Genomic DNA, 13,705 nt, shown 5'->3' on the forward strand with positions numbered 1-13,705 from the left:
CTGGTGCTGCGCAGTGAGCTGCCGACTATTTCCTCTGGCCTCCTAGGCGGAGACCTGAACAACCCACCTCTTGCAAAGGAGTTGTCGCCTACCCTACTACCACTAATTGAAGAATTGAGTTGGTTTTCCATTTTGGTCCCACGAGTTGCTCGGGAAAAGAGGTCCACCACGCCAGAGTCCAGCATGACGCGGTAAGGGACAATTACTGTGGAGGGTGCCCAGGTACTCCACAGGCTCCGTTAAAGGCCTAGCTCATTATTTCACCCCCCCTGGCCATGCATTCCCTCGGCGCGGGTCGCTGAACGCCTTGAGATTAGGGGTTAGGGACGATGGTCCCTTTGGTCGCACCCACTCACTCTAGCTGATGTCAGAAGGACAACAGTGCCCAGGCTGCACTACCAGCTAAGTACGCAAGCCTTAGCTGGCGGTCAATTGTCATCGGAAGACCCGTGGAAGCATGAGACTGGAACTTGTGAGGACCAGAGCTGTGTAGGTCACTCCTTCCCAGATGTCAACTCACCATTTCGCAGCCCAGTGAGTAAGTGAGTATGTAAGAGTGAGTGACTAAGAGTGAGTGAGTGAGCGAGTAAGAGTGAGTGAGTAAGAGTGAGCGAGAAAGAGAGAGTGACTGGTTGAGAGTAAATGAATGAGTGAAAATGGATAAGTGAGTGAGAGTAATAGTGAGTGAGTAATAATTAGTGATGCAGAGGAAGTTAGTGAGTAAGAGTGTGTGTGAGAGAGAGGGAGATCTTGTTTGTCTTGTGGAAGTCGCATTGACCTAAAAAAGGCATCATCTCTATTCGTTTTATATCGGGCAGACGAGTTACTTCTAAAAAGGCATAATTACCTCCGCGTGCCTTATACCGGGAAAAGGCGTCCATTTAAAGAAGGCGTCATCTCCACTGTCTGCCTTATACCGGAAATATGCGTTTTATTGAATGAAGGCTCTCACACTCCTTTTCATAGAATAGTACTTTTTCAGGTTATAAAGGAGTAGAATTTCAGTTTAAGTCAGTTAATTAGACGGAAAATCAAAACTGTTGGTTGAACAGAATCTTTAATGCATTTCTCCAAGAAACTCTATTTTTTTATGTTTTGCAAAAATTGTCATTTTGCGATTCATTGATATCTGTTGGTGTTAAACATAATAATGGAATACTACAGATTCGAAATATTTTCAGGGTAATGGCCTTTCGCTGTAATGGATTTCGGGGAAGTGTCCCATTCGGAGTTGTGATTTTCGGGGTACTGTCCTATTCGATGTTGTATCCTTCGGGGTAATGCCAAACGGCGTTATGCCAAACGACTTTATGCCAAATGACCTACCAACGTAGTGAATGACGCACACTAAAATATTTATACAACTTCTTACAAACAAAATTTAAAAAAATAACTCCGAAAATAGAGAAAATTGCAATAAGTCAGTTTTAAATATGAATTTTCAAACTCTAAATATATTGAAAAATTAAAAAAAAATGAATTGACTGAAGAAGTTATTTTTTGGATGAAGAACTCAAATAACAAAATTCTTAAAATCAAAATGTGAAATTGATTTCATTAAAAAAGTTTATTTCCCAAAACGAGTTTGTATCGATTTATGAAGACAAAATAGTGATTTTGAGCGAAAATATAAATTTGGATTGTAGAGGGTTGAATTGGTACGAAACTGCTGATTTGTGCAATAATGCGATCCGAGTTACGTAGGACTCTTTGAAGAAATATGTTCATTTTCACTGGATGTAATTCAATATGCGGTGCTCAGGTTAGTATTTTGAATGTTAAACTTTTGTTCGACGCTATTAAATACATTCGAATGTTGGTGGGAGAGGGTTATAGGAGGTGTGGGGTTGACCCGTTAAAGGTCCGGCGCCATTTTGACTACCATCGTGGTACTCTTCCAACTATGTCCTTAAGTGAAACCCGACCAGGATGACGAAAGAAAATTATATCAAACTTATAACAACTTCAGATATAAATAACAACTGTTGATAAAATTTAGTAACTGCCGTTTGTTTCGAGTGAATATTTTGTCAAACTTACATTAGATATGTTTAATTATTTTGGTTTGTTATAATTTTCAACTATTAATTGAAAACAACTTGTAGAAGAATCTATAAGAAAAAGGTACCTAACTAAATAACACGACCTGTTCCAAATCGGTTATTTTATGCTGGTTTTGAACCCAAAGAATTTCCTGCGGAAATATCTGCCAAAGAAATTCTGAAGAATTTTCCGAGGAGAAAATGTCGCTGTCAAGCAAAATCACGACAAACAACACCGCCAACAATTTCTAGACTTGTGCGCTGGTCTCTAACTCCAGGAGGAATCCCTCGTAAAAACCACGAAGAGGCACTCCAGAAGACATTAGTGGAGGAATTTCAGATGAATTCGTTGAGTAACTGATGCAACTACAAGAATAAAATGCTGGAGCAACTTCAGGAGGAAATCAATAAGGATTTGCTTATTGAACTTCAGTATGGATCCCTAGGAGAGCCTCAGGGGATGGTCTCGAGGAGAATTCTTGGCATGACACATTTGTAGAAGAATTGTGTTGGAACTCCAGGAGGAATTGCTATTGGCTCCTCAGGGGAAACTCCTTAACTCCAGGGGAAATTTTCGGAAGAATTGCTGGAATTTCTGGCGGAACTTAAGGAGATATTTTTGGAGAAACTGCAGAAGGAATTTCTGGAGAAACTCTCCAAGATCTTTTGGTATACTTTCTCGAGTAACTCCAGGAGGAATTCATGGAAGAGCTGCAGGAGTAATTCTTGAAGGGTTACCCTGAATGAAATCCTGGAGGAACTCCACTATGGGTGCCTTGAAGGCTTCATGTTGAATTCATAAAAAAATTAATTGATCTTTCCCGTCAAACATTTTTATTCGCACAATCAATTCTATATTTTATTTAAGGTCAACTTTCCCAAAGAACCCATATTTTTTGACGCCTTTAAGTATTTTTAAAATTTAAAATAAAAAATCGAAAAAGTGATGTTATTCAGGATTGTCCTAACATTTGCCCGATTTTAAACGAACATCGGATGAATTTTTCAGACCGGTTCACACATGGAGCACTTTTTCGATTTTTATTTCCGATTTTTAAAATAGTAAGAGGCTTTAAAAAAATATGTTCTTTGGAAAAGTTGACCTTAAATAAGCCAAATAATCGACTAAGGCAACAAAACGGGATACATTTGTTTACGGTGAAATCAATTGAAATTCCTGGGGGCCCTCCTTAGCCGTGCGGTAAGACGCGCGGCTACAAAGCAAGACCATGCTGAAGGTGGCTGGGTTTGATTCCCGGTGCCGGTCTAGGCAATTTTCGGATTGGAAATTGTCTCGACTTCCCTGGGCATAAAAGTATCATCGTGCTAGCCTCATGATATACGAATGCAAAAATGGTAACATGGCTTAGAAACCTCGCAGTTAATAACTGTGGAAGTGCTTAATGAACACTAAGCTGCGAGACCATAATCTTATCAAGTGCACAAAACATCCAATTGCTAATCCCGTTTAAGAAAATTATTCATTTTCTTGCTAATTTTTTACAAACTGTATTTTTAGAAACACACACATAATATAATACATAATGTTAATTTATATTTGGCATAAAATGTTGGATGGTTTCAATTCGAACGGCTTTCAAACAAAGTGGTACGACTTGCAAACAACATTTTGCGACTTGTAAGTGTTGCAAAAAAACGTGGAACGGAGTATTCCGGCTGGTTCTCAGCGCCCAATGCATGGATTTACAATCTGTTGTCGCTTACGAAATCCTGATATCCTGCAGATTGTAACTAGAAAAAATCATGACAATTTTACTGAAAACACCTAAGTTATATCGGGACAACGTTGCCGTTCCCTGCTTTCTGCACAGGTTGATATTTACAGTGTTAAAGAAGAATCAAACAATTAGAAATTGATTTGCAGTTTTATTTTCTCTTTTCTCTTCCAATTTCGAAACTTGACATTCATCTCAGCTAGATTTCTAAGGCACCGTACGATTAAATCGCGTGTCTCGCGATATCATCATCACCATCGAAAACGTTTCTTTATGGCGCCTTCCAAGAAGAACATGAAATTAATACTCACGCGTGCCATTGACCATAAGTGTTATTTTTTGTTCGCCGAAAACAATATCCATAACAATGATCGTTCGTACGGAGCCGCGAGTCACTGAGTGTCACTTGATAACCCTGCCAGTATGAATTCTGCATACAAAATCGACCGCTCCTTGGTTTCGAAATGTCGCATCACCAATCACCGCACCGATGTGATTCACCGTACCCCCATTTGAGAACGAGAACGCCGGAACAGCAACTCCGTAGCAGAGGGGACTATTATGAAAGTCAAGCTTAACGAAAATGTTGTGTTCTGGTTTTGAATGACATGAACTTAAGCAAATCGTCCGTATTAATCCATTAGTTACAAAATTATTCGACATTTATAGGTTTCGAGTGGACAGATCCAGTGACTATTGAAAGTCGTTTCAATTGACTCAACTTGCATAACATAGTTCTTATTTTCTAATTAACATTCTAAGTACATACAGACGGTGTCGTACAATTCTCTGCCTACGCTTTCATTGTTTATTATTCTACCCAGAAGAAGGACGGTAACTTTTCTCGCCATCGGTTGCAGCAGCTGCCGAGATCAGAAAAGGTCTCTGACACCATTAAGAAAGCATCCCGGTGAAACCGAATCCCGCCTACGCTTCACGTTCTGGGAAGAAAGTGTTCGGATAACATTGCTTGGAGACTTCGAAACGAACGACGATGGTTGGCTTATGGCGTAGCCAAGGAATGGTTTATCAACGACGATCAAGGTGAGATAATAATCAACGCGTTTCGGGTTCCTCCGGTGCGATGGTCATTCATAATTGCATCGTCCTCATATCATAGAAATTTCCTCTGAAGGTGATTGACGGCAGTCAACACCATGATAGCAGTTGACGCAGTTCGCTGTACAGAGTGGATAATCGAAAAAGGTGCCACTTGATCCGGGTGAAACTGCCTTGTGGTGGACAACCAATCGGCAAACCCCGAAGGCTGTGCAATGCACGGCAGCACGCGTAGATAAATTCGATTCGATGAGTAAGCGACCAATGATGGTAAATCCGCTTGTCGTTGGTGATGTTGCGTGAAGTTTGTTGTTGCGGCATAGAGGGCCAACCTTCCAGTCAGTAATAGTTTGATTAGTATCGAGGTGAAGTAGGCAAACAGAACAAAAAACATTTGCAGATCCGGTGCGGATGTGAGTATGATGTTGAAAGTGACTCAAGTGATGTGCTACATAGAGTTGGCTATTGAATTTTGCCGTCCATCTAAAAAATGTCAAGTTATTCGAACTTTGTTATGTAGAACTTTGATCTTTTAATAATTGGCGGTTAGGTCTTAAAAAGCACCATCTCCTTAGCGTAGAACTGGGGTACAAACAAAAAAACACAATAATAAAAAAATATGTTCAATTTTTTTTATTTTTTATGTTTTTATCTTTTTTGCCTTCATTATAGCCGCTTTCCCTTGTTCCTTTTTAATTGCCTTCTTTGTGTTGTCTTAGTCATTCTCGTTTCTTTTTTGTCGTTTTTGTCTGAATCGTCCTCTTCGCCGTCTGCGTCGTCGTTTTGTTCTCTTTGTTTCCATTATCTTTTCTATGTTTTCCATATTCGTTTTTTCATGTCTCCTTCGCTGTCATTTTGCTTTTTTTTGTATTTTGTATTTTGTTTTTGTTTTGTTTTGTATTTTTTATCGTTTTCTATCCTTCTACTTCTCAATACTGTTTATTCTTCATATTCTTCATTTTATTCCTCTATTCTGTATATGAATGTCTTTTTGCCGTTTACACCATCTTTGCTCGCGGAGACGAGCCAGCCTAGAGCTGAAAGTCTCCTTAATAAAGAGGGCTTCCATTTTTCCCGGGAATCAACTTTCCGGATTTCCCGGGAAATAAAAAAAACTCTCAAAACTAATTCAAAATCGAAGTTAAAATTTTGACGTAAAATATGAATTCGAATAAAAGAGCTTGTGCTGAAAATATGCATTCGACTTCAGAGATGCGTGCTACTTTGTCCTCAAATGATGAAAGAATTGTTAAAAGCTTGAGATTTTTTTTGTTTAGTTCGGAAAGCGTTAACTCCTTCAAATCGTTCGCCATGTCATAAGTATCAGCAACTGCTCTGCCTCAAGTGTAAGATCTGCAATGTGCTATGTGCTATTTTTCCATATTTTGACGTAGAATTTCGTCATTCGGTAAGATGAGGGGGTCATTCCGAAATTTCAAATTTGGGACCGTCACGAAAAGATGTCAGGAAGTACGTGCCAATAACTCAGTCGTTTTACAACGGATTCTGGAGATTTGGGTATAAGTCGATCAGTAAACTCTCTAAGATTCTATACAACTCTTATAAACAGTTGATTCAATGCATTTAACTATTGAAAAATCAATGTTGCCAGGCAATGTTGAAATTGCACTTTAACAGTAAATTGCCTACATTTCAGCTATTAGCCTTCCGGCATGAACATGAATAAAATGTTGATGATCAAATGTTGCATCCACTATCGCACTATACGTAATTCTACGTTCAATTTGCGGTCGTATCGTTGATACAACCCTCCACTTTTTTTAAACTTCTTCAGGTTGTGTCCACATTTTTCTATAATTTCGGGGCACCGACGACTCCGAGAGATTCTCTTCTATTATCACCTAAATATTCATAACATTAATTATTTAAAGTTTAAAGGATAAACCATTTTTATTTATATACGGCAACTTGAGTACATTTTCGACTTTGAATATATTTCAAGCATATGAATGAAAACATTGGGAAAAAAAACGTTCCATTCGAAATAACAAAAAAACTTTCAGACGAGTGCTCTTTTGTCGTACTTCAATGATCTTGAGTCAAGATGCTACCTACTTCAAAAGTGAAACAAATGGTGAGATGATGTTAGTCAAAAAATTAATTTGATACCCCAAAATCAGTTATCATCAAAACTTAAAAAAATAAGACAAATATTACAAAATATTTTAGAATATTCATTTCCCAGGAAATTTGGAAAACTAATACATAAATCCCAGGAATCGGGAATCCCGGGAAATCGTTTCCCGGAATGGAAATTCTGAGAAGACAATTAAAAAGATCTTTGCTCTCCTAATCAAATTCTTTCTGCCTTCATAGCTTTTATGTCATTTTTTGGTTTCATTCCCATTTGTTTGCATTGGTTTCTTTGTTTTATTTATCACTTTTTTTATTCCGTTTCACCTTTATCTGTATGACGTTTGTTCACATTATATTTCTGTATGTCTTTCTTTCATTTGTCTATTGTTTCTAATTTTCGTCTTCTTCTTGTTTTCTGTCGTCGTCGACAGAAGGACAAGCCTCCCTTAACCCAAAACATATATCACTCGCGTTTTCAAGGACACCCCATTCAAAACGAAAGCAACACACAACTGTCATTTTTATTATTTCGGCTTGGCTGCATCGCAGCATGCGTAAAATAATAAAAATGACAGAAATGTGCGTTGCTTCCGTATCGAGTGAGAGAATCTGTGTCAAAAAGTCGAGGGACAAAAGGTCGAAAGGACAAAATGTCGAGAAGACAAAAGGTCGAAAGGACAAAAGGCCGAAAGGACAAAAGGCCGAAAGGACAAAAGGCCGAAAGGACAAAAGGTCGAAAGGATAAAAAGTATAAAAAACAATAGGTCGAAAGCACAAAAGGACAAAATAACAAAAGGTCGAAGGAAAACAGGGTCGAAAAAAATATCAAAGGTAAATGAAAAACGTTAAAATGTTAAAGTTTCCCGTCTGAAGGCGGTCTTGGGCGTAAGAGGGTTACTAGACTTCAAAATGAAACACAAACGTTAACAAATCACGTAAGGGAGCGTCCATAAATTACGTAATCCTTAGAGGGGGAGGGGGGCTGAGCGAAGTGTGACAAACCATACAAAATTTGCAAATATTTCTTTAAAAAAGTGAGACATAGGGGGAGAGAGAGTTTAAAAATTCCCAACTTTTGCTTTACGTAATTAGTGGATCCTCCCTACCGCAAATTTTAGCAATTCCATACCCCTTCCGACTTTATAGCGTAACGTAACGGTTTCTAATAATAAAAATAAATGAATAATGTATATTCGTATCATGTGCAAACGTATCAATGTGCAAAACGTATCAATGTGCAAAACGTATCAATGTGCTCAAAAACATTAAAATAAAATTACTGTCATTAGAAGATGGTATGCTAAGCTAAAATGATATATTTTGAATTCTCATTTTGATTAAAATGAGTGAAGAACTATTTTCAGGAATTACAATTAAAGGTAATAAAGCCTAGCAATACTTTGATAAAAATGTTGATTTGGCAATACACCTCTGAAGAATACCCTATATCAGAGGTTCCCAAACTGTGGGTCGCGACCCCCAGGTGGGTCGTGGGCTGTTCAGTGATGGGTCGCGATCTTTATTCATAATTTTGTTACTATTTTGTCCCACAAATCTATTCCATATTTTGAATTAGGATCTAACTAATGATTGAATGATTAAAGAACAACAAACCTGACGAGGTCAACGGCCTTTTTTTGCTATACGATATTTGGGCAAGTAGAAAGAAGTCCTATACAATCCAAATGTAAGCCCCGAACCCAATCCAAAACTTTTCCAAAATCCAATTCGAATCCGATCTAAATCAAATCCAAATCTATTTAAAATCCAATCCAAATCTAATTGAAATCCAATCCAAATCTAATTCAAATCCAAATCCAATCCTAATCAAATCGAAATCCAATTCAAATTAAATCTGAATAAATTTCAAATCCAATCCAAATCCAACCCAAATTCAATTCAAATCCCATCCATATCCAATCCACATCCAATCCAAAAAAATTGACGAATTTTTGACAAATACAATCTTATATATAAAAATGAAATGGTCTGTGTTCGTATCCACATAACTCGAAAACGGCTGGATGGATTTTTTTCATTTCTTCAGCAGAAACATTCGTTATAGTTTCCGACGGGTTTATATGATATTTCCTAATGGGAAAAATACGAGTAAAGTTGAGCAAACCATGAATAACTTAAATTGTGATTCCTATGCGAACTTTGCATGGGCAGTTCGGAATGCACATTCTCGCCTACTATGCAGGACAACGTCTGCCGGGTCAACTAGTAATGGGATATAAAGCAATTTCTTGTAATTTGTCCAATCTAACCCGAACTCATTTTCATCTAATTTCACAAAATCAATGCATTTGGTACCTGGTGGGTCGCAAGCAATATGTGATTCTGCTAGGTGGGTCGCACATCCAAAAGTTTGGGAACCTCTGCCCTATATTTTAACAAAAGGAAAATTCTAGAATGAAATGTTTTCAAGTGTTTTTGGAATTTCATTTGCGGTATAAAAATGTGAAACTCTTAAGAAAAGGTTATGAATAAAAGAAAGAAAAGAATCAACAATGAAAATAAGGTTCAACACAAATAAATATTATTGTACGAAACTCGGGGGGGGGGGGGCAACTTTTTGGGTCTTCTTATTCGTAGTTTTATAGTGTTTTTTTTTTTAAAACACATGAATATTAGTGCTTGGCACTATTTCCTTCTAAGTTCCAAAAACTTTGAAATCCACAACCAACAGTAAAGGCTGGATCACAATAGGGCGGATCACTACAGGGCGTTGAAGTCAGCGTTTTGTACTAGAACGCAACGCTTATAAACGTGACGCATTCACTTTGTGCGTTTATTAAACAACAATAATGATGAAAAGAAAATTATTTTGAGCTTTTTAGTGGAATGTCTTCACTTGTCATAAGACGAGTTAATACAATCCCATTGAATTCCACCACTTAATTGTATCTTGACATATACGTATTTCGACCTCAAATGTACTTGACTCGACTTGAAGAAAATGATCGCAGCTTACACTATTTATACTATGCGAAGGTATAATAATTTATCTAGGTACTTATCTAGTTACATTTACTATGGTGTTTACTTACTTAAGCGAAACAAGCGAGTACGCATAGTATAAATAGTGTAAGCTGCGATCATTTTCTTCAAGTCGAGTCAAGTACGAGACACTGAAGACGGCCTTACATTTGAGGTCGAAATACGTATCTGTCAAGATACAATTAAGTGGTGGAATTCAATGGGATTGTATTAACTCGTCTTATGACAAACAATAATGATATTTGAATTTCTAAACAAATCCGCTCTGAATTAATATTTACCTATTATCAAATAGGCAGAAAAAAACAATATGCAAGCTTCCTCCAGGAATTCCTTCGACAATTGCTCCAGTCATTCTATCCGAAGTTCTATCAGGAATTCTTTAAGAATGCCTCCAGCAATTTCTTCGGCAATGTCTTCAGAAATTTCACCATTAATTTCGCCGGGAATTAATCCAAAATTTCACCATTATTAACTCCAAGAAATCTTCCACGAGCTCCTTTATAAGTTCTGCAAAGAATTCTTCCGATAATTCTTCGTGCTGTTTCTCATAAAAATTGCACCGTGAAGTTCCTAAGAATATTCCGTGGAAAATCCGCAGAACTGCCAGTAAACGTTCCTGAGAATTTCGCAAAAAATCTTCGAATTTCTTGTGTAAATTTCATAAAATTTTCCCTGAAAGTTTCAAATAATTTCTTGTGAAAATTTCAAAGAATTTCTCATGGAATTCCACCGAACATTTATACAGAAATTATACCGAAAATGAAATTTTCGGGGAAATTCCCAGATTAATTCCCAAAGTAATCCTGAAAGAATTCCGGTGAAAACATCAAGATTTCCACTGGGAGATCCTCCAGGAGTTTCTCCAAAAACTCCTCTGGCAATTCTTCCAGGAGTTCCACCGGCAGTTCCTCCAAGAGTTCCTCCAGGATTTCCTCCGAGAATTATTCCAGTAGTTCTATCGGCAGTTCCGACGGGGGTTCATCTGAAAACTCTTCCGGGAAATTCTCCAGAATTTTCTCTGGGAATTCATTCAGGCTTTCTTTCTGGAATTCATTTAGTTTTCTCCAGGAATTTATGTAGAAATTCACCCAGAAGCTCCTCCGAGAATTTCTCTGGGAGCTCCTCAGGGAATTCTCCGGGATGTCCTCTGACGATGACGATGGTCCAGCTATATACCCCTACAAAGGTTTCAGCTAGACAAGATTTGTCTATAAGATGATTTTTCCACGATTTTTTTCGAGGATTCTTCTGATAGTTTCACTGGCATTTCCTCCGGGGGTTCCTTTGAAAATTCTCCCGGGAGTTTCTTCAGAAATTCCTCCGGAAGTTCCTACGAGAATTCCTCCGAGAGCTCATTTGGGAATTCCACCATTAGCTCTGCCAGGAACTCATTCAGGCTTTTTTCAGGAAATCATTTAGGCTTTCTTCAGAAATTCAAATGGAAATTCCTCCTGAAGTTCTTCCGATAGTTTCTGTGGGAGTTCCTTCTGGAAATTCTTTCGAGAGTTCTTACGGGAGCTCCTCCGGCAGTTCCTTCGGGAACTCCTCCGGGAGGGGAGATACACTTCAGAAGAGGAATTCCCAGAGTAATTTCCGGAGGAACATCCGGAGAAATTCCCGTAGAAATTATCAGAGGAATTCTAAGTCGCTAAGTTAACTAAGTCCCGTTTTATTAGGAAATGCTAAGACAATGTAAAACCCGTTCTTGAGTATAAGAAGTCGGAAAGCCATAACCTCAACCTCTTTATTTGGGAAGTTTTCAGTCCAAGGCTGGCTCACCTCGAATCCAGGAATTCCCTGTTAAGTTCCTGGAGGGATTCCCGGAGGAACTCTTGGTAAAACTCCTGGAGGAGCTCCCGGAGGTACTCCCATAAGCACTTCCGGAGGAATTCCCACAAGGAAGTCCTGAAATAATTCTTGGAGAAGTTCCTGAAGGAATTTCCGGTGGAATATCAGAAGTAATTCCCGGATGAAATACCAGGAGGAATTAATGCCGAAATTCCCAGATGAAATCCTGAAAGTATTCCCAGATGAATTGCTGATAAAATTACTGGATGCATTCCCGGGCGTTTGTTCTGAAGAAATTCCTGGAAAAGCTCATTGGAAGATGGCCTGGAGGAACTCTCAAATCAATTTCCGAATGAAATTCTGGAGTATGTTCCGAGTGAAGTCCGGAAAGAATTCTAGGACAATTATGTGAAAAAAGTACCTGAAGGAATTCCCGGAAAAATACCTAGAAGAATTTCCGGGGAAATACTTGGACGAACTCCTGGAGAAATTCTCAAAGAAATTTGTAGAGGAACTCTTGACGTATATTCTGGAGTAATTGCGAATAGAATTCTAGAATGATATCCTAGTGAAATTATGGAGCGAAACGGGTTTTACATTGTCGGAGAATTTCTGTCATAAATTTTTGAAGAAACTTCTGGTGGAATTTCGGGAGGAAATTCCGTATGTATTCTTGAAGGAACTCTCGAATACATTCCAGAAGAAATGCTGAAGATTTTGCTGGAAGAATAGCCGAAGAAATGTCTAGAAGGAAAACTTAGAAAGAAGTAAAAAATCTTCAAGGAATTTCCTCAAGAATTCCCTAAAAAAAATTAGTGAGGGGTTTCTAGATAAAAAAGAATTACAATTACATTAAAAAGATTTTCGAGCGATTTTCAAAAGGAATTTGTGGATAACTTCCCGGAGGAAGCTTCTAGAAGGATTTTAAGGAGAATTTATGACCCCGAAATGTTTCGAGTTGCTTTGAACTTTCATATGTCTTATGGATCCTGGATACCCTAATAAGTTTTTGGGAATCTTTTGAATTTCGACCACTTATTTCTGAATATGATTGGATTGTAAAGTGCACATGCTAAGGGAAATCATTCCAGTCCCCGTTCAATCTTACCACCATTTAGGGGGGGGGCTGCCCCCCTCTGGCTACGCCCTTGGAAATAAATATAATAATGCGAATCTCGAAAGAACGGCCTATGACTAAAAGAAGGAAAAATTCAACAATGAAATATTATCAGGTAAAACATAAATGTGCAGAAGAATGGTTGATTACCACTCGACGTTTTGCCTAATTTTTTCGACCTTCGAGTTTTTGATCGTCCCCTTTTTGGCTTTCGATCTTTTGTCCAACAACCGCAATTTCTATCTTTTGTTCTTTCGATCTTTTGTCTTTCGACCTTTTTATTTTCGACCTTTTGTGCTTTCACTTTTTTTACTTTCGACCTTTTGTCCTTCGACGTTTTTACTTTCAACCTTTTGTCCTTCGACCTTTTGACTCAGATGTTTTGTTTCGACCTTTTGTCTTTTAGACCTTTTGACCTTTCAACATTTTGTCCTTTCGACCTTTTGACCTTCGCCCTTTTAACCTTCGACCTTTTGTTCCTCGACTTTTTGGCTCATTTTTTTTGTTTTGACCTTTCGACCTTTTGACCTTTCGACTTTTTGACCTTCGACCTTTTGACCTCCGGCCTTTTGGCTCAGATTTTTTGTTTCGACCGATTGACCCTTCGGCCTTTTGACCCTTCGACCTTTTGTATTTTCGATCTTTTGTTCTTTCGACCTTCTGTCCTTTCGACCTTTTGACTCAGATTTTTTGTTTCGACCTTTTGTCCTTTCGACCTTTTGACCCTTCGACCTTTTGTCCTTGTCCTTTCGATTGTCTCTATTGTCTTTATTGTCTTTATTGTCTTTATTGTCTTTTTTGGCTTTATGTCTTTTTGTCTTTTTTTTATCTTTAGACTAAACACAAAAAGTACTAAAAGA

Source organism: Armigeres subalbatus, chromosome 1, assembly GCF_024139115.2.
Source record: "Armigeres subalbatus isolate Guangzhou_Male chromosome 1, GZ_Asu_2, whole genome shotgun sequence".
NCBI classification, from domain to species: Eukaryota; Metazoa; Arthropoda; class Insecta; order Diptera; family Culicidae; genus Armigeres; species Armigeres subalbatus.